The sequence below is a fragment of the Manduca sexta genome, chromosome 9, assembly GCF_014839805.1.
Source record: "Manduca sexta isolate Smith_Timp_Sample1 chromosome 9, JHU_Msex_v1.0, whole genome shotgun sequence".
NCBI classification, from domain to species: Eukaryota; Metazoa; Arthropoda; class Insecta; order Lepidoptera; family Sphingidae; genus Manduca; species Manduca sexta.
The window spans coordinates 11,277,538-11,299,855 of NC_051123.1; the positions used below are offsets into that span (position 1 = coordinate 11,277,538).

At 35.5% G+C, this 22,318-nt stretch overlaps 1 protein-coding gene across 1 annotated transcript in view; it reads right to left on the bottom strand.

The window, feature by feature from the left end:
* Positions 1-18,829, bottom strand: part of LOC115442394 (glucose dehydrogenase [FAD, quinone]) — a 40,414-nt gene extending 21,585 nt beyond the window's left edge. The window contains exon 1 of the mRNA XM_030167425.2: positions 18,737-18,829. The gene's annotated coding sequence lies outside the window, so the exon portion shown is untranslated. The remainder of the gene's footprint in view (positions 1-18,736) is intronic.
* Between the last annotated feature and the right edge of the window lie 3,489 nt (positions 18,830-22,318).

Sequence of the window (22,318 nt, forward strand, 5' to 3'; positions counted from 1 at the left end):
GGTTTGTCGCGTTCTAGGATCAGGCTGTATATATCCGGTATCGAACAGGCCGGAACAATTATAGCGAAAGATAATCATCTCTCGTCAGTCGAGACGCTATCTGGATGCCGTTTACCATCGAGTACTGTGGAGTAACGTTACCGTGTACATATCTTAAAAAAAATAAGCCGAGTTAACTTGGGTTGCTGATGACGTAATTTTATTCCGGTGCGACTGCCGTGTTGATACCTCGGGTTTGATCCCCGGTTCAGGTTAAGTGCTGTTGGACTTTTCTGCTCAGTATCAGTCTGTCCTAAATATGGTAGGCAGGCACCTTATAGGCTTGCACCATAATATATCGTGGGATGAAGTGTCCGCGCTAGTTGTGCTTCTGCCTCCACTTCGGGTATAAAAAGCATGAGTGTGTGCGAAAATTTTGCTAGTTTGCTGACCTATAAAATATAATTGCGTTGCCAGTAACCTCTGTACTAACGAGTAAATATCGCAAACGCTGCTCTAACACCATAATTATCTGCGAGGCCTTCGCTTGCAACATTCGTATGAAGTCGGTTTTTTCTTACTTCGACGTTTGTTGTGTTTGTGCATTGCCATATTTCTTGGAAGGTAACTTTTGCTTGTGTATTACTTGGCCTGATTTTATGTCTATGTGGTTTATGGAATATTTTAATAACTATGTGTGGGTTTCTCCCTTTAGGTTAACGTAGGGTCTACTTTAAGAGCTGAGTAAACTTTTTATTACATTTGCTGGAACGTATTTGTTTTACTGTGTGTGGCTTGGACCACCTTAAAGGTGACAAAATAAGAAAAAGTGGTAGGTTTCATTGAAAAACTAACCCTAAATGACATACTATTGGTCGTTTTATTTTTAATAATAGGTATAAATAATTATTAACATGTTATTAAATGACCGGTAGGTATTTCTAACTAGATAAGTTAACGAGAAACATTAACATTTCACTCAGTCTCGAGTAGAGATATTTAATCAATCCTTAGATTAAAAGATAGATAAATACTAACATGACACGTACAGTTTAATTCATGTGTGCCGTGAAATTAGTTGCGCAGGACGTGAGACGTAATATCGATAATTATTCGATCAAATCGCAAGCGTTTTGTGTGACCACTTCCGCGCCGGTAAGGCACCTTGCACACGCGGCTGTGGTTGAGATCTAGAACTACGATTTCAGTCTCATTCTGTAGAATAGCTTTCATAGGATCCAAATAATGTAGATGACGCAACGTAAGACGGATAATTTTTATAAATATTTTAAATTTTTTGTTAGCCTAGACAATGTATCAGATTCTGGGTTTGATTCCTATCCATTTAAATCTGTGTATTTTTCAAAAGATGTTATTGTGTCTAATGGCGTGACAGGCTATCACATGGGATGGGGTTTAACTTAGTTAAGGCCCTCTGTGAGCAAACGGTGTTGGCATTTGTTCCATAAGTTTACGGCGCACAAGTTACGGGCGAGAATATGCAAAGGTTCGGGAATAATTTATTTAATGAATCCACATAACATATACATTACATAAAATGTTCCTTATCAAATTGTTTATCTTATAGTGTTGGTTGCAAATTAAAATGATGTGTACTCCAGAAGGGGAAGGAATCAACAATTTTAGTGACTTTTTATTATAAAATTACTAAAAATATGTTAAAAAAAAACACAGTATAAAAAAATTTAAACAACCAAGTAAAGAGAACATATTCTAGAAAAATTATGTAATTCTTTTTCTATATTTATTAAAAATGAGAAATATAAAACTTCTAATAATACGGTTACATAAATTTGTAATAGAGAGTTTAAAAAAAAACGATTAGCGCGCCGTTTTCCAGAAGGCACCGTCTTAACAAGTGCACTAATAACATGTCAGTCTACCCTTCATGGACAAAGGCGTGAGTTTAATAGGTAGGTGTTTAATGAGCATGTAACGACTTGTGAGATGTTGGCATCCAATTGCTTTCGCTGATAAGTTCAAGGGCTGTATGCGTGGATCGTGAGTTAACTCTTTATCATATTTAATTGCTGTTTTAAAGTACTTTATTTCTTTGCTATGAAATATCAAACATTACGCCTTTTACACTTCTTAGGGGCAGACAGGGAGAGACCCATATTTCACCAGCTATTTGTTTCTCATGTAAGGAGTGGACTTATTGTTACTTTTGGCGCACACTCCGGCCCGGAAGTATAATATTATACTCCTTGTTTAATAATATGTTTATTCGATTTCAACCATATTTAACCATATTTTAACATAAATTATTTATATGCTGATTCAAGTATTATATTTTGCTTAATATTTAAAATTCCACACAATATATAATCAAGTTTCCAAACCACACATAATTTGACATTTACTAAAGTCATAAATCATCGAGTATCGATATCACACAATGTGTTGCGTCATTGCTTTCTAACAGCTCCATTTGTCGATAATGGATGGTTTAAGGACAACGCGACACTATCGGAGTTGCGATAGATAGTTTTGTAAATTTATGTCTTCCCTTGTAATAAATATAACAAACATTATTGCCGGAGGATTCTTATTAAAAAAATCTTATCTCTTGCCTGAATGCAGGCGTCTGCAAAACAGTAACAGAAACTCGAACATTAGAATTACAAAGCAATTTAGTTAAAGCAACTATCGATTAATCAAAGGTTGATGAGTTTCGGTATTAGTAGCCTACTTAATATTATATAAATATTAAAAAGCGAGTGACTTTTCCGCGAAGTCTTTTACGCAAATGCGTCAATGTGTAAAAGTTACCTACTATATTATAAGCGGGTATCGTTTGGTCCCAATTCTTGCTTCATATATACAACAAAACATCATTAATTCGTTCCTTGAACCGACACGAGGTGACATTCCTGTTCACAATAATGACGCTATGTTCATTAAATTTCTATTATAAGGCAAATAATACAATGTGCAGTGCCAACTAAAACCAAGGTTACATGACAGTAAAGCAATAAGTTCAACTATAACTATAACTCGTGCAATAGTTGGAGCATACGTGCGACTTCTATTGCGTTCATGAGGCACCTATCGCGTTTGATAGTTTCTCTACGCGGGTAAAACGGCATGGTGGCCACACGCTTCGAAAACCGATAGATATGACAAATGTGTAATTTAAATAATTTAAATAGTCGATTAAGTACTGGAAAGCAAGTTTCCATACTAAAAGCCAGGCTTTACTGGGTTAGAACACAAAAAAATAAATTTAGATAGCATTCTTGAATTTTCAGATTTGTTCATTGTTCAAGTAACTGTTTTATAAAATATTTTACTATAAATCATTTGATATTTGACTTGTATGTTGCGACTAATAGTAGTGGACATTCTAAAATATGTTTAATAAAATCGCTCGTGTGCAAGCCCGATTTGATTCGACATTTCTGCATTGAAGGATAACCACATGGCGTATTAAAATTTACGTTAGAAAAAAATACGGATGTAAATGCATTTTGATTTATTGTTTGTACGGTAAAACTCTCGAATGCATAATGCGAGAAATTGAATGGATATAATTGCTTTGTCTATTTCTGTACCAAGCAGCAGTCTGAAATTATTGCTCGGTATTGTTTTGAAGGATATTGTAAGCAGGGTACGTACTAAGAATTGTGAGACTGATGTCACAGAGTGACAAGCGCAGTGACGTTTGAAAGGCAGTCATATCTAAGCGACAAATTTATCGTAAATAAATTCTGTATATACTAGGCTTATGTACTAGGTTATTTTTATCTCTAAGACTTTATTTTTACAAAAAATAATTTAACTACTATGTATTATTTTATTTAAATCAAAAAAATTGCATTACTTAAAATTGTATTCTTCACAGAGTTTTGTAATTTACAGGTTGGATGATATTCTTGTTATGGGCAGTCGTGACGCCATCAGACGAGTGGCTTGCTCGTCTCGTCATGGGGTTGTGACAAAGTATAATAAATTAGACGCAAAGTCGCATAATTAGAATCGCATTAGCCACACTCGACCGACTACGAGGCCCTCAGGAATCAGAGAGGTTGAAAATGAATAGCGTTGCTCAATACCTATGTGTAACGGAAAGACATTTGCAACATATTAATTATATGTTTATATGCGCGGGAATATAATTGCCTCATAATGTACTGGGCTGTGAAGCTGGTGAGGTTTCCAAGCTGTTTCTGGTTGTAGGTTATTTGTTTCCACCAGAATAGTCAAATAGTGACCACCGTATATGTGGTTAGCATCCGCCTTATAGTAGCCCATGTAGGTGTCTCACCTTCTGGTATCAGCACGTGTATATCACAAGTCAAATGGGGCCGCATATTTGTGCTTTTTTTCTGTAAAGGCTCGGCAAAGCGATCTCATTGCACCTGACGGTAAGTGCTGCTGATTACCTCTTGACAGTCGACACAATTATGCCGGCCTGTGTAAAGACAAATATCTTACCAATCTGTAGGTACTCTATCTGGATGCTACTCCACTTACCATCTAGTGCGGTGGAGCCACTTTGTCTAAATGAATATCTTTAACGTTGTGTTTCGATATTTGAACGAAACGCAGAAACGCAAAAAGGATTAAGATTAAATTTAGCACATCAATCAACACGTTCTCGATCGACATTTTATCCCACAAAAGTACACATTGGTACTTTAGTCTGGAACTCAATGCAAGCGAGCGCAGTCACTAGCAAAATCTAACGTAAAATTATTAATTACTCGCATCTTAACACGAGTAGCGAGGAGTGACTTAACCAAGCGACAACTGTCTAGTTATCGAATGTTGTAACGAATAACTTCAAGTGGTTTCATCATGTCAAGGAAAACGTAGAGAAAAATTCACTTCGTAATTTATACAAACACTAGTTACTGCCCCCATTCCGCTTGTAAATGTATAGAGGTGTTTAAGGTAGTATGAGTCACGGTGTTTCTCTGGCAAAATATATCGCACTAGCTTCCGCCCGCAGCTTCACCCGCGTGGATTTCGTACTTCAAAAATGGAGGAGGTGCTCAATTTGTCGGGATGTTTTTTTAATGTATGGTGGTATGCAGGTGGTCCGATTGTCCGGTCAGGGTCTGATGATGGGATCCTGGTGAAATCGAAGGAAGCATATAGCATGATTCAGTATTCACGCGTGATGGCTTATTATTAGCGTATTTCGTGTATAACTTTGGTGTTTCTATACCGATTTCTATGATTCTTTTTTATGGAATATTTAATAATGTTAATTTTTTTAATTAGGGATGACTGAGAGCAGCCCCGGATCTTGAATTTTTTGAAGGCGGGGCAAAATCTGGATAATGCCACCCCTAACCAACTATATTTTCACTTTTGTCATCATCATCACTATTTCGCGCTCCGCGGGAAATAATTTATGTGTGTTATATACTGGTCTAGCTTTTGCCCGCGGCTCCGCCCGCGTTATAAAGTTTTTCAGGCTAAAGTTTTCCGTTATAATAGTCACGCTATATATTTTCCCGGAAGCTTGTGCTCTTCCCAGGGTCTCAAACTGTCTCCATACCAAATTTTATCCTAATACGTTGGGTAGTTTTTGAGTTTAACACGTTCAGGCAGACAAATTCAGCAGGGGACTTTGTTTTATAATAAATTTTAGTATAACTTTTTAAGAGGAACAATCCCGTCATACATCATTGTTGCATAACTTTAACCGTTTACGCAGCGCAGGCAACGGAAGCTCTCAAAACTAATAATTTTCCCCGTTTTTGCAACATGTTTCATTAGTGCTCCGCTCCTATTGGCCATAGCGTGATGATATATAGCCTATAGCACTCCAGGAACAAAGGGCTATCCAACGCAAAAAGATTTTTTCAGTTTGGACCGGTAGTTTCTGAGATTAGCCATTACTGCTCCGCTCCTATTGGGTATAGCGTGATGATAATAGCCTATAGCACTCCAGGAACAAAGGGCTATCCATCGCAAAAATAATTTTTCAGTTTTGACCGGTAGTTCCTGAGATTAGCCATTACTGCTCCGCTCCTATTGGGTATAGCGTGATGATATATAGCCTATAGCACTCCACGAACAAAGGACTATTCAACACAAAAAGAATTTTTCATTTCGAATCGGTAGTTCCTGACATTAGCCATTACTGCTCCGCTCCTATTGGTCATAGCGTGATGATATATGACTTTGAGCTCTCCACAAACAAAGGACTATTCAACACAAAAAGATTTTTTCAGTTCGAATCGGTAGTTCCTGATATTATCCATTACTGCTCCGCTCCTATTGAATATAGCGTGATGATATATAGCCTATAGCACTCCAGGAACAAAGGGCTATCCAACGCAAAAATAATTTTTCAGTTTTGACCGGTAGTTCCTGAGATTAGCCATTACTGCTCCGCTCCTATTGGGTATAGCGTGATGATACATAGCCTATAGCACTCCACGAACAAAGGACTATTCAACACAAAAAGAATTTTTCAGTTCGAATCGGTAGTTCCTGACATTAGCCATTACTGCTCCGCTCCTATTGGTCATAGAGTGATGATATATGACTTTGAGCTCTCCACAAACAAAGGACTATTCAACACAAAAAGAATTTTTCAGTTCGAATCGGTAGTTCCTGATATTATCCATTACTGCTCCGCTCCTATTGAATATAGCGTGATGATATATAGCCTATAGCACTCCACGAACAAAGGGCTATCCAACGCAAAAAGAATTTTTCAGTTTGGACCGGTAGTTCCTGAGATTAGCCATTACTGCTCCAATTCTATTAGGTTTAGCGTGATGATATATAGCCTATAGCACTCCACGAACAAAGGGCTATCCAACGCAAAAAGAATTTTTCAGTTTCGACCGGTAGTTCCTGAGATTAGCCATTACTGCTCCACTCCTATTAGGTTTAGCGTGATAATATATAGCCTATAGCACTCCACGAACATAGGGCTATCCAACGCAAAAATAATTTTTCAGTTTGGACCGGTAGTTCCTGAGATTAGCCATTACTGCTCCACTCCTATTAGGTTTAGCGTGATGATATATAGCTTATAGCGGTCCACGAACAAAGGGCTATCCAACGCAAAAAGAATTTTTCAGTTTGTCGACCGGTAGTCCCTGAGATTAGCCATTACTGCTCCGCTCCTATTGGGTATAGCGTGATGATATATAGCCTATAGCACTCCACGAACAAAGGACTATTCAACACAAAAAGAATTTTTCAGTTCGAATCGGTAGTTCCTGACATTAGCCATTACTGCTCCGCTCCTATTGGTCATAGCGTGATGATATATGACTTTGAGCTCTCCACAAACAAAGGACTATTCAACACAAAAATATTTTTTCAGTTCGAATCGGTAGTTCCTGATATTATCCATTACTGCTCCGCTCCTATTGAATATAGCGTGATGATATATAGCCTATAGCACTCCACGAACAAAGGGCTATCCAACGCAAAAAGATTTTTTCAGTTTGGACCGGTAGTTCCTGAGATTAGCCATTACTGCTCCGCTCCTATTGGGTATAGCGTGATGATATATAGCCTATAGCACTCCAGGAATAAAAGGCTATCCAACGCAAAAAGAATTTTTCAGTTTGGACCGGTAGTTCCTGAGATTAGCCATTACTGCTCCGCTCCTATTGAGTATAGCGTGATGATATATAGCCTATAGCACTCCACGAACAAAGGACTATCCAACACAAAAAGAATTTTTCAGTTCGAATCGGTAGTTCCTGACATTAGCCATTACTGCTCCGCTCCTATTGGTCATAGCGTGATGATATATGACTTTGAGCTCTCCACAAACAAAGGACTATTCCACACAAAAATATTTTTTCAGTTCGAATCGGTAGTTCCTGATATTATCCATTACTGCTCCGCTCCTATTGAATATAGCGTGATGATATATAGTCTATAGCACTCCACGAACAAAGGACTATTCAACACAAAAAGAATTTTTCAGTTCGAATCGGTAGTTCCTGACATTAGCCATTACTGCTCCGCTCCTATTGGTCATAGCGTGATGATATATGACTTTGAGCTCTCCACAAACAAAGGACTATTCCACACAAAAAGAATTTTTCAGTTTGGACTGGTAGTTCCTGAGATTAGCCATTACTGCTCCGCTCCTATTGGTCATAGCGTGATGATATATGACTTTGAGCTCTCCACAAACAAATGGCTATCCAACACAAAAAGAATTTTTCGGTTTGGACCGGTAGTTTCGGAGATTAGCGCGTTCAAACAAACAAACAAACTCTTCAGCTTTATATAATAGTATAGATAAAAATATAATTTAAAGGCAACGGTTTTGATTCTCCGTGATAACTACTTTGAATATTTACATTCGTTTTTAAACCGGCTAGCGCTCTGAAAACATAGAACGTTGCATCAAAAAGTATAGGCAACTTTTCCTCCCTATTACTCTTCCTCAAGACCCCTACTGTGGACGACGAAGTATAACCAATCTATTCCCCATAAACCCATTTTTCAATAATCATTTTCTTTTTTTTTTAAAGCCGGCAGTTTCCTTACGATTCTTCTGGAATTGTATGTGTTTACGAGTGATACAGATCGCTTACATTAAGTGACCTTACTACTCGTTTTGTAAAAAAAAAATAACATTTAGAATAATATTTTAGTTTTCAGGGTATTTTTTCTTATTGCCATAGAATGTTCTAGGAACGTTTTGGTTGTAACTCGGTAGAGTAATGCAATGCGCGGGTATCATGGGTTCATAATGCAATGTTCTCAGAACTGAGAAATTCCGCACGTTACACACTCATTACTTAAACTTTGGAATTAGGTAAATTTATTTTTTGCTTTAATGTGTGATTTTGTCCGTGGTTTTGCTCGCTTTGAAGTTTAATTCCTGAAAAAAGTACCCTATGGTTTGCAGGGATAATCGGGCTCCTAAAAGTAACAGATTTTAAAAACTTGAACTATTAGTTCCTAAAATGTTCAAAGAACCAAAATTCAAAAAACAATTTACAAGTATACATTTTGGTTAAAATTAGTCAATAACATAAAACATAGAGGTAATTAAAAATTATGGTGAATATATAGACGTTAATTTACATTTTCTTTCTATTTCCTTCAACATATACAATTACTCCACTCTACACTTTAGAATAAATTATAGTTATAATATGACATGATATTAATTTTCATGCGCATGGCATATAAATCCAATCAACCAGTAATTCACCTTAAATTTTACACAAAAAGCGCGAACTTGCCACAATAATGGCACATTAAGTGTTTCGAGCGTTAAATTTAAAGGTACTTTGTAAAATTTTTATATAGTAATGTTGTTTTGTTAAAACAAAAGCATGATCTTGAAAGATAATTGTTAAAAAAATGTCACCTTCTTTTAAGATCGCCTAATAGTAGATTTGTTTAGATGAAAACCACTACACTGAATTTTATTTTTTAAACGGAATAAATCAAGTTTTATGGCAAAGGCCATGCGTAGACTAGCTATAATCAGAAGTCATTGTCGAGAACTTTTACCAAAGTAGGTGATACATCTATATGAGCATTTCTTGGCAACAAGTTAACACCATCTGCGCGGTGCCTTAGCAGTTCTTAATGTACAATTTTCAATAACAAAGTTAGTGTATAATTTTTTCCCAAGTCTGCAGTTATCGTAGCTGGCCGGTGTTTTTGTCGCTCGTGTGAACGTTGCGCAAGCGACGCCGTGTGTGAAATATTAATGTAATTGAAATAAGGTAAATGGGGTACATATACCTTGATAGGGAACATCAACAGAGCTGAATGAATCCCTCTTAGTCGAATTCCGGCCACGGCGGCCGATCTTAACGGAGATCAGCCCGGTACGCAGGAGATATTATAGTGCATTAATGTGTGCGCTATAAACATGTGCACTCTCTGTTCCTTCAATCTCATAGTTCGGTGAGACGGCAATCCAATATGACTGGAGAGAGACCACGCGCAGGACTAACGGCTTTATGTGCTTACAGAGGCACGGGGGGTATTCCACCGCCAACTTCCTGCCTGTGGGTGTGACTGAGTAATTTTTAAGATAGAAAAACCCAGTCAAAGCTATTTTTGACCCGACCCGGGATTTGATTCCAGGAACTCAGCGCGATAGTCGTACTTGTACCGGGTACGCATTACAACTAATCCACCGAGGCAGCCAATTCCAGTGATAACTGCTCGGTTAAATACTTAATCGGTAAATGGAAAGTGATTTTAATGGGATCACTTTTGCTTAGCCTTACTGTAATTTCAAACTATTAATTCAGTTTAAAATTCCCCGTAATTATAAACTAGATTACTAAACTGCTGTAAGCAGGCCTATAAAACACTCCTCTCTTCATTTCCTAATACTTAAAGCTAACAACCCACTCTCAATGTCTATAGCTGTTTGTTCATAGACTGAAGTTGATACTCATTTTTTTCGAATGAATTATTATTACTACTGAGTTTCTTTAATAATTTATAATATCCATTAAACAAGGAATTAAGGCATGAGATTACATTGAGAGTTAATTTATTAGTTAGCCCCGGAATACATGAAACACAATGGTATTTAACAATAGGCCATACAATAAATAATTCACCTTGTAAATCTTCAAATTGCATCTTCGGACACGCACAATAGAAACCTTTTATTATCTGACCCACTTTAATATCGTGATTAAGCTTTACTTCGGCCGATAGCAAGCATTAAATTCCTAATTGTATTTCTTCAATACTATCCTTTATTCTACTTTGACATGACCTACGACAACTATTTCTTCCATCTATCGAGAGATTATCATGTCAACTGTGGGTTCTTCGCGCCCCCTATTACTTACTTCTAGCCAATTATGTTTTTGACACATTTTACAATACGATTTGCTGCAATATTTGCAAATTAATCAATTAAGTGTAAACTAATTTTACAATAATTTCCCGAATTTTTTCATTGTTAAATTTCGGCATGCCACCGTAGGTTACCTAGTGGTTCAGATAATCATAACTATTTATGAATACTTTGAATATACAAAAATTATGGCGCTGTTAGTCTTTATAGGACATACTACTATGTTGTAATTTGTGCCTAAAATCTTTTTTTGTCATTATTAGTTTAATTTATAATAAAATCCTTCACACCATTTGCGATATTTATTCAAAAAATTAAACTCTATTGTAATTTATGCCTGCCATTCAATAAGAAGCAATGCAGTGTGACTTAACAGCTATAATTTGATTCTGACGGCGGTAATGATAATGCGCTGGCGCAACGTTTTATTGCTCGACAGAATCGGTTCAGTGGTCACCAGCGCTGGGTAGTGAACAGATAATGCGGGTACGTCGTATTTATTTGTAGTGTTGTTAAATTAAGCAGAGCGTTGTTCAATTTTATTTCTAGAAAAATAGAATTCGTTTCCAAGAAAACAGTGTATACGTGAGTCTGACCACGCAACGATAAATTTTGGAATATTATGAGTGTTTATATAGGCGGCAATCATAATTACTTAATTATCCCCATCTATTATAAAAATAAACAGTAATACAAACAGTTAAAGTTTACAATAATATACAGTAGAGATTTAGCTCGCCCTAGGAATCAAAGCGAGAACCCTACGGTACGCTTATCTGCCACTAGATCAAATGACAATCTTTATCGTACACAAGTCACTGCATCCTCAGTAAACTAACTCAAGACATACTTATGACACCATGCCGGGAGCTCGCCGAGTCTGGAAACACTAATCTTTAAACCGCAACAATATTGATGAAATAAAAGATAGTGTTGGAAATAGTAATTTTCCACTAGAACAATGATTTTTCATTTCACAATTTTGTAAGTACTTTCTTCACAGATAATAAAACGCCAATGGATCCGTTCCGGTGATTAATGTTACAGTAATGTTTGTTGCTAAAGGGCGGTAGGGGGCACCTCTGTTACAACATTTTTGTTTTTTTTTTTTAAGATTTGGCAAATACTCTTGGATCTTGCCCGGGCCAGATCATTTAGAAAAAATGTTCTAGGTATGTAAGCAACTGTTCCAATCATTTCCTTTATATCAGTCTGTGTTTGTTTTATAAGTTGTCGTTGTCGTTACACTTTTTTTATTAAGGATTTGCGTTAGATAATATTAGGTTACTTTTTTTTGTATTGTAGCCAGTGTGACTACTGGATATAATGAGACTTAACATTTCATGTCTCAGGATGGCGAGCGCAGTGGAATACCAAACAATACTTTGTATTTCAAGATTTTGGATGGTGTTTCTATTGTTTATGGGCCGTCGTATTGCTTACCATCACGCGAACGGCAAGCTCGTCTCCTTATTCAATGAATAAAAAAAAGTTACCGTCACTTTTATTTGATGCAATTATATTATTGGTATTTTTTATATTACTAACATAATAATGTTGTGTACATCTATTATAAATATAAACATCAGTCATTGGGTTTTGTGACTGTTTTTTATCCATGTTGTTTGCATTGATAATGTAGTTGATTAAATAAATAAATAAAAAGTGATAAATTGACTTGCAAATCTGAAATTGCAACTTAGGTCAATTTTGACATAGATTCATGGTTGTGTGCTTAAACTGTAGTTTGTGAAGTTCTGAATTTGTTTTTATGTTTTGAATTGAAATAGCGGAAATAGAGTTGTCCGATATGATCTAAGTGTGTATTTCTTTATATCGAACGTATTGTAATATAATGGAACTAGAATTTCTTGCCGTCGTGATAGGTTGACTATCGCGACATTGCGGATATAATATAATTTTCCAAGGACCGTCAGAGTATTATTTGCATTTGCCTAACTTTACGGATACAGTCACTATGTTAGATGGTAACGATCCTGTTTGGATAAGTAATATTACAATATCTATTTCTACCGCGAAGCAGCATTCTACGTCATTGTGTTCCGATTTTAATAAATTGATGAATCATTGAAGCATTATGTGCCTTAACATTTATCATGTTAACACCGTGTCATTTTCATATGAATACGTGAATTAATTTTTGTACTATTTACATTTCGCAATATAAACTTCGACCTCGTTGCGACATCTGCGCACTGACTATCGGCGAGCATTGGATAGCACGCGGAGAAGAGAGCGGCGCATCCCGAAGGTCTTCTTTTGGCACAGACGTCAATTTATGCTCAGAAATACTACGCTACTATAAAAGTGACGGTTGCTGTAGATGCTAGTGGAACTAATAGTTTCATGGTAATATAGATAACCGATAGGGTAAACGAGTTCTTGAATGGAGACTACGGCTCGGCAAACGTAGTGTAGAACGCCCTCCAGCTAGGTGGAATGACGATCTGCGAAAGGTCGCTGCTAAGAACTGGATGCGACAGGCCGAAGACACGGTAACATGGCGCATATTTGAAAAGGCCATTGTCCAGCAGTGGTCAAAGATATAGGCTGATGATGATGAAGATGATAGTTTTTCTTGGTAATAAGATGCAGCGTTAGACGACGCTTTTTATTCGGGATCATTAGTTTCGATGCAAATTGTATGCTGTCTCTTTAGACGTAAGATGCACATTGTTTTATACCATATTTTATTTTTATCCTTGAAGAGGAGGGGTAGGTAAAGACGTAACTAGTGTGCCGCTTAACGCCGTTTGTATTCCGTTCCATGTTGTGATATGGGGCAAGCATATCGCGTTGCAATTTTTGGTTACCGAGCTGATATTGAACTGAAAAATTAAATATCACCCGACCCAGCGGTAATTATATTACGCCATCGTGGCATGAAAATTTACAATGGGTACAGTGAAGTTGAATTAGTTGTACCTATATAAAACTTTATTTTCATCGTTTGAGTTCGATACATCCCAAAATACCAAGATGTGGTTAAATTATTTTTTTCGCATCAAAACTCCATTTTTTTGATGTCATTCTTGAACCTGGTGAACGGAAGAATGGTTATGTCGGACTCATTGGCCTTCCAATCTAGATAGCATCTAAATGTCCTAAGTCGGGCTCCTACCAATTTTATGCCGTCATACCGACAAAAACCAGTGGTGGCCTACTTCTGCGCACGTGAAACGACTCCGAGAGGTTAAGAGTGCTTCCATATTTAATGGACTCATCTCTGCACAATGTCGTTATGCGATTCATTTCTTTCTGGGCTCAGAAGATCCCTACTTTCGGCACCATTTGTCGAAATGAAGCCGCGTTTTCTCCGCTACGAGGCCACAACTTCCGATAGCCCCGTTTTAGTTGCCTCTTACGACGCAGCAGGAGATACCAAGACAGAATTCTTTAAATATCCCCATACTGTAGGACTTAAGATGTATTTACACTTGCATTAAGCAACAGTTAACAGGTCAGCCGTCAGTTTATACATCTGATTTTTAAACAGAGTTATCTCGCGCTATCTGGATGTCCGTCTATTGTTGTTCGCTCATTGTGTGGGCACAATACCTTCCCACCGCTTGCGTAATGTTTGCTTATTCAAATATTATGAGGTAATTTTGGATAATTAGCGAGATGTGTGATATTGGTAGTGGTTTAGACTGAAGTCATTCATAAATACAAAACCCACGTCGTTTCAGGGGCAGGTAGAGGTGTTTCACACCCACATTTCACCAGTTATGTTAACTTCCATGAAATTGGAGCGACCCTACTACAATTCCAGACTCAGAGCTGATACTGAGCTGAAAAAAGCCAATTTCACGCAGGCGAAGTCTCGACGAAGTAACGCCTATTAAAGTCTAAATATTCTTGGAGAGGAGTAAATACCGCCTTAGTGTTTTAAAAGAGCAATGAAATTGATAATTTGCGTTTAGCGTCTTTAAAAAATTTAATACGACGAAATTTTAAAGGCCGAAATATCCATGCATATTAATTATTTTTACGTTTTTCTTTCAACTGCGAGAACTAATCACTAACTAGACGAGAATTTAAATTCTTTACTTGTCAATACTTGTTTAGTTACCCAGATTAAAGGTGAAACAAAATGTATGAAAAATGGACCTTAAGCTATAACCTTAAAAAAATATATTGCATAGGTAATTTATGCAACAAAATATTTAAAGTTCTGAATTATAATACACGTTGTATAATTTCTATATATGTAATGTTTAAAATTATTTTCTACCATAAGGTAATTCACATTTGATGTATATTTATGTGAGAAGTAGGTCGTTAAACAAAGTGCATTAATTAAACATATTCATATAAATATTATATTGTCTGTTAATTAGCTGGCCTCGCATTTTACGTGAATTAGAAGTTATTGTTATTGTGTACGTACAATATGAGTTTTCATGGGCGTACGTGATAACATCAAAATATTATTTTGATAAGTAATTGAAGGATTTATTTGGGAATTGTTTTGAACGATAAAACATAATGAACGACTGAATAAAATAAAATAAATTAAACAGTCTCTAAATGTATTTTTGTAATAGACGAGTAGACTAGCAATTTGCCGGCATTGTGAGCGTCACGACCACTACCTCTTAGCAGAAGAAATACTAGAATGAATTACAAGGCTCTGTTTGACATACGACACAGCTCGTTAACCTGATAAATCGGAAATCTGAGGATCGTCTATTATGAGTCTTAGTATCATAACTACATTTATTTAATGCCTTAGCGGCGCAGTAGTATTGCGGTATGACTGCAATGCTAAGGTCTCGGATTCGATGCCTAGGGCGGGAAAAGAGATATTTTGTTATACTCACTATTAGCCCGGAGTTTGGAATTTGTGTCCGATATGGCGATAGGCTCATCACATAGGGCGGAATACACACGGTGGAAAGTTTACGGACCAGTTGTGCTTCTGCCTAACCCTTCAGGAATAAAAGGCGTGAGTGTGTATTGGCTACAGTTCTTTTAAATCAACAAAACAGTTTTCGCACACCGATGCTTAGCGATAGGTATAAACAATGCTATACCTACTCAACTTTTACGAGATTTACTGCTACATGTTTGAGCGATATACTTATTATCCGTAAGATTTTCTAATATACAATTCTTTGTTGGATGTTATAATCCTTAATACTAGATTAGTCTCGCTCGATATTCGCATGTTATTAGTATAATAAAAGGGAAAGGTACGCTGCTGCGGTCGAGGTCGCAGTTCATCCTATTAAAATACGGAAAATGTATCGGATTTGACTTTGGTACGCATTTAGTGGCCGTTTTAAATTACTCCTATAGCTTGAATATTATTAAACTGCCTAATGTAAAAATATAAAATAAATTATTAATAACCAGGGCTTTCTTTGTCGGGCACCGCGGGGGCATGCAGTGTACCAAACGGAAATTACAAAAATATGAAATAAAATTGTACAAAAATTATGGACTTCTGACTTTCGAGCATAAGCGTACCCCCAAAAAAAAGTGACAAATAAAGGCCGGTTAATAAAAACACATTTTCGCAAATCGTCATTACCAATACCATCCAATCCGTGGAAAAGAGCGATTAAAAAATTACATTTGAATGAATTTTTAGTACTTCATCTCAGTTCATTAGTGGTTTCTTTAAAAGTCAGATGTATTCACAATATGAAAAAAAAAATACACGTCGAATAGATAACGACCTCCTTTTTCTAAAGTCGGTTAAAAATATGTTAATGTATCTCTTATGGATTAATTACTCAATAAACGATTTAAATGTCGTGCTCTTTCAAATATTTCTACGTCATTTCTATGCCTATGTTTATTTGATGAATGACATGTAATTTAGTGTTTTTCAAATAGAATTACAAACTCTATTTACTCTCTAAGTGCGTTGAAATTAATTAATATCATGTAATTAAATTATATTTTTTGCTGTCGTTTTGAACTAGTTATGTTTTTATGCGGTTAGTTTTCCGCAATGTACTGAACGCGTGACACTATTACATGTTTTTGTGTCTTATGCAAAGTTCCTTTTATGGTTAAAAAAACTGACCCTGAATTAAGAAATATAAGGTATATATGCTAATACTACTATTTCCTAGAAGTTATTATTTATTTATTTATTTTTATTTTACTTATTTGGAAAACAAACAAGTGTACATATAGATGACAATAAAAATATTTTTTTTTTTTTTTTTTTTATTATTATGAATGTTGTAAAATAGAGCAGATTGGAAATTCAATATTTCTGTTGTATATCTTATTTCCACAAGTTTATTTATGTAAGATATGGCGATAGGCTTGCCCCCTATCACATCATGGGACGGAACATACTTGTCGAAAAGTGGGTGTTCTGGTTGCGCCTCTGCATAACCCTTCGGGGAAAATGCGTGATGTGTGTTATTTGTGTATGACGTCGTTTTAGTTCGGTTGTTGTTTATTGAACCGTGGTCTAGCTGAATTATAAAAATCACTTTTCGATTTCATACAAAACTCAAGTATAAATCTTTAAGTTTCAACCGTGTTGTAATCTATTGAATGAATTATTATTTTTATTTACAACAAATAATTTAGGAGTCGAAGAAATAAAATAATAATGCGGTCAGTTTTTGATTAAATTTAATAAGTATACTAAAATTCGTGTGTCGTGAGAATTAGTCATTAAATCACGCAGAACCGAGATAATGTTTTAGTATCAATGGTTTTGAGGGAATCGAGCTGGCGAACTTTTGTTTTAATGTGGTCGGTATATTCTAACTTACCTTGATAAAATAACCACAACACCAGAGAATAGATTATGAATACAAGTATATAATACTATTAGTAGATCAAAGATAGACTTCTTAATGCTGCCGTGGTAATCCAGAGCGAAGTAAGTCAGAAAAGGCGGATCTGCTTTATTACTCGGTAAATAGATTATCTTATTGTTCTTACTGCTGTTTATCAGATAAAAAAATGCATTTATAATTTACGTAAATGTATGAAACTTAGGAAGAAAGTTCATTTAATGTGCATTCCAAATCAGGTATACAAAAAATTTGCCGCCTTTGATTATGACGGCAGAATTTGTATTCCTGATTGCCTACTTAACTAATATTTTAGTGTCTTCAGCAAGTTCAAGATAGTATTTCCGGAATAGTAGATGTTTGTAATAATAATTTGTCAGAGTCTGCGCAGCGTCTAATAGTAAAATTTACAACAATACAATTTGTTCAGGTCTCAAGATTTGCCCTATTTAGATATCGCACGTGCGACCTCACGTTCCTTACATTGTCGCCGAGGTTGTAAATCACAAATAAATTAGTGCAAATTGGTTTTATGAACCTGAATGAAAACGTAAATAAATATTTCCTCTTATTTATTGCACCTATAAATATGTTGTGTAACATTTCTTTGTGTATAATTCGTATACGATGCATGCAATGTAACTAATTTCTACCACGTATTCAATTTAAAGTTGTTTTAAAATATTGCCGTAAATTAAGATATATTTCACTATCTTATGGAGAAATGTTCATAATTTTATCTCTATTTATATAATGTCGATAAAAAAATTATTTACCCCAAAAGCATTCTCTGAAGGAACATCCAATATGTAATAAATCTAGTGATATAATAAAGTATTCAAATCTTAATGTTATTTTTTCTGCAAATCCCGTGACAATAGATAAACATATTTTGAAGCAAGTCACACTAATACGCCAGGATAATATCAGATTAAGCGTATCAGAGAAAATTATAATACTGACCATTTTTGTCAATAATGAAAATAAATTTTTACCTAAGGAAGTCTCTCGTTGATATCTTAATATTAACATCCAAAAAACTTAAAATTATTTTAGTAATGCCAAAAACACATCAAATTATTAATTAAACTGAAATTTAACAAAGCTCAAAAATATATATTCCTCATCAAAAATATACCTAAAATAAATCACAAAAAATACATACCTCGTTGCACTAACACAAACACAGAACTATAGCAAGTGGCCGCGTGCGGTGCGCGGGCGCGTGTTCTGACGCGATGCGGCGCGCTAACTGGCAATGGCCTGGGAAACGCGACTGAATCGACTGTTTTCCTAGGTTAGGAACTTTGAAGGGGTAAAGGTTGGATGAATTGGTGCATCCGCTTAGTTTTAATCTTGTATCTTAGATAAATAAGTGGAGAAAAATAAATAGGGACTAAGAGGTAAATGTAGAGTTCTGGAGAAAAAATAGTCAATAATAAAGAAGAGACAAATTAAATGGTATTAAATGCGCGATTTATTCTTATATTAATAATATAGGCTACATTGACCATACGATTCAACAGCGTTAGTATATAATATTTGCTTAGAGGCAAAATTGATCAAAACGGTTGACCGCCTATCAAATAATATTGTAAATGTTAAAATTCATTTATTACAATTATTATGATCAGCTAATTTATTTAAATATCGGATACATGTACATAAATTAATGCATGCGTAATAAGAAACACATTAAACTCAGTAATCGGCATATCTTGTTGGCATTTGGTTTTTCCTTCACACTAATTCACAAGCAAGAACAATAGATTTCAACGCGCGCCGACTCCGCATTTTATGTAAGAGCTTATCTTTGTTGGGAGTGAAGTTGTATTTTTTGTAGCAGATGGTAGGCAAGCGGGTAATTGTTTAGTCACTTGAATAGTAAATGGCCACCAATTAATACATAACATTACAGGGATTGTGATTGCATTGTCACTTTTTATTAGGACAATAGAATGCGAATTTCACAGAGGTAGAAAATGAAATAATAAAATCATCTTGAAGTATGCAATTTAGGGTGTTACTCATGTTTGAGGGCAAACGTCTCAGTTTCGTTAGTATCGAGTGATATACTCGTCGCTTCCATTTGTTTCTGTCATTTCAATAATATTATGATTATAATAATTATTTTATAATTTTATTAACTCTATCCGCAGATATATTGTAGTCATGTTTATCACGAATATAATACATCGTTAGCCATCATTGTCAAATACGATTAGTCAATACTCAGTATTTGTACCAAAACTAAAAACCCAATCGAAAACAGTTATAACGAAAATAATACACGCGACTAACCAAAACAACGAGAGAAAAAGTGCGTGAAGTGATTCCGAAGGTCAATAATTAATGTAAATATAATAGTTCGGTCGGTGTGTACACGCTCGGGCTGCGGCGCCAAGGCGAAGGTTCCGCGTTTACGTAATAGTTTTTATAAAATGCGTCTGCCCTGCGTGTAATTGTTATTGTTGATGGGTTATAGTTTTTTTTCTTTAATGCAATTTACAATAGAGTACTTAGGCTTGATTTTTAACCAACTTCAAAAATGGAGGAGGTTTCACAATTCGCAGTTATTTATATATCGTTGTGTTTAGGTATATATTTTATACGTATCAACAAAGGCCTTGTGTTCTTCTATAGGCCGCAGTATTTGCACAATGGCGTGGAAATATACCTTAATAAACATACTTTTACGAAATCCAGTACAGGTTTCATCGAACTAACAATTATCACCATGTTTTTTAATATATATCAAAATAAGTTATTTCGATTATAATTTTTTTATGATGATATTTTTATGATTGTTCATTGATATTGACATGATATATTTATGTTAAATATTTTAATCTTTCTTCATACTCATAGTATGAGTATATTAATAATAGACGCTATTATCATCGAACAACATCGCCTGTCGCTTGCCAGATATCTATCGCGCATGATGTAATTGCAGATGAGTTGTTACGTGGCGCGAGATGACTCCGTTTTACATATTACGTGTTTGTGATATACGTTCTGAGATTCTTTTGGTTTTCAACTAAATACCAAGAGACTATCGCTTATACTCGTCTGCATTTTAATAAATGAGAATAGAGAACTTTGACTTATAACATTGCGTTTGACTTAGCAGGTGTCATCTTCCTCCACATGAGCTTATCTCTCTCCTATGTGGAGATAGAGCAGACACTATTTCCAACACGTTGCAAGAATTATTTGACTTATAGAACCAGCTGGATGTCTGATGCCAACCTGCTCCAATCCAAATAAGGGTAGCATAACATTTCATGCCATAATCACATGGATCTGAGACGATATACCCATACACTAAGCTATGGAGGTAGTAAAAATGTACTAAAATATCTGCTACGAGATTAGCCTCTATAGCATGTCTAAATTTCCGCGTTTTTAAACTATTATTTTGATTGCGTTGTTATTGTTTCATAATATATCGATTGCATATCGATACGGCGGCAAATATGGCGCTTTCACGTGTATTTTATTGCAAATTATTATAAACAACGGAAATATGTTTGCGGTAAAAGCGAAACTTTTATTACTTAATCCAGTTAATTATATGTCATCTTATTTTAACCTCTGGTTTAATATCTTTTGTTTTGTAACATACATTAGATCAGGGTTGACAAAACTTTATTAGTTAACCGCTATTATTATATAAAAAATTGCGTCCCATTCAGGTTTTCCGGTCACCGGAACAATTCTGGTCAAATTGTGTTCAAAAATTCATATAAAACATTGCTTGACATGGAAATCGAATCTAGCACCTGATTGATATTCAATATACGTAGTCTCTAAACTAAGTAGTCTACGATAGGTAATAATCATTATCACATAGAGCCACATTGCCATGTGGTAGAGCAACACCAGACATTCTACGTGTTTCTACTACTAAAATCTATTCCTATAAGGATACAGTTGGTAGCACGCAACGAGCCTCATATACAGCTTTCCAGCCACCATGCTGGTTTCAACACTCGTGGGCTTTAGATGCGTGTACTGGGATGCAGTTGGATAAACGTTGTGGGGGATGTACCCATTAAGGTTTTAAAACGATATTTTATTAATTGCCATTGTTTTACAAAACTCTGTCCGACAAGATGTATAATATCTTTGTGGCTATTAAGCGGTTGGTGTGATTAGTTTTTGGAGTTAAAAAAATATATTGCAAGTCAATCTTGTTTGCTTAACTATAAAGTTATAGATGCAACTAGACTTCTTAAGTCATAACCAAAAGTCATTATTACGCGTTTTATTAATTATTTTATGAACCGATGAATATTTTTTATGGGGGGTCGTGTGACCGACCCGTCTAGGGTATTTGTGTCCCTCATTCCGTCCCTGTATTTATGTGCTCGCGTGTTTGATCTTACATTCTGTGCGTATGGCGGCAACCATACGCTATTTTATGGGATATTGCTCAAGCGCAAATTGGTGCTTTCGATAAATTAAAGATTGTAATAGTATAAATAGTTATATTAGAGTGTATAATTTTGGTTTTATTATGCATCGCGTTATAATGTTCCCTTTTAAGGGAAGGAAAATAAGGATTTATTAAGTTAAAATAAAACTGGAAAAAAATCAGTTTAAATTACAATATCAATTAAAATAGCCTCGTCGATACTAAATTACGTGTGATGCATAAACGATACAGTAAATTATACGTAAACACCGTTCAAAATAATTTATTATGCGACGGTAAGTATAATTAATTGCCTCATAAACTTTA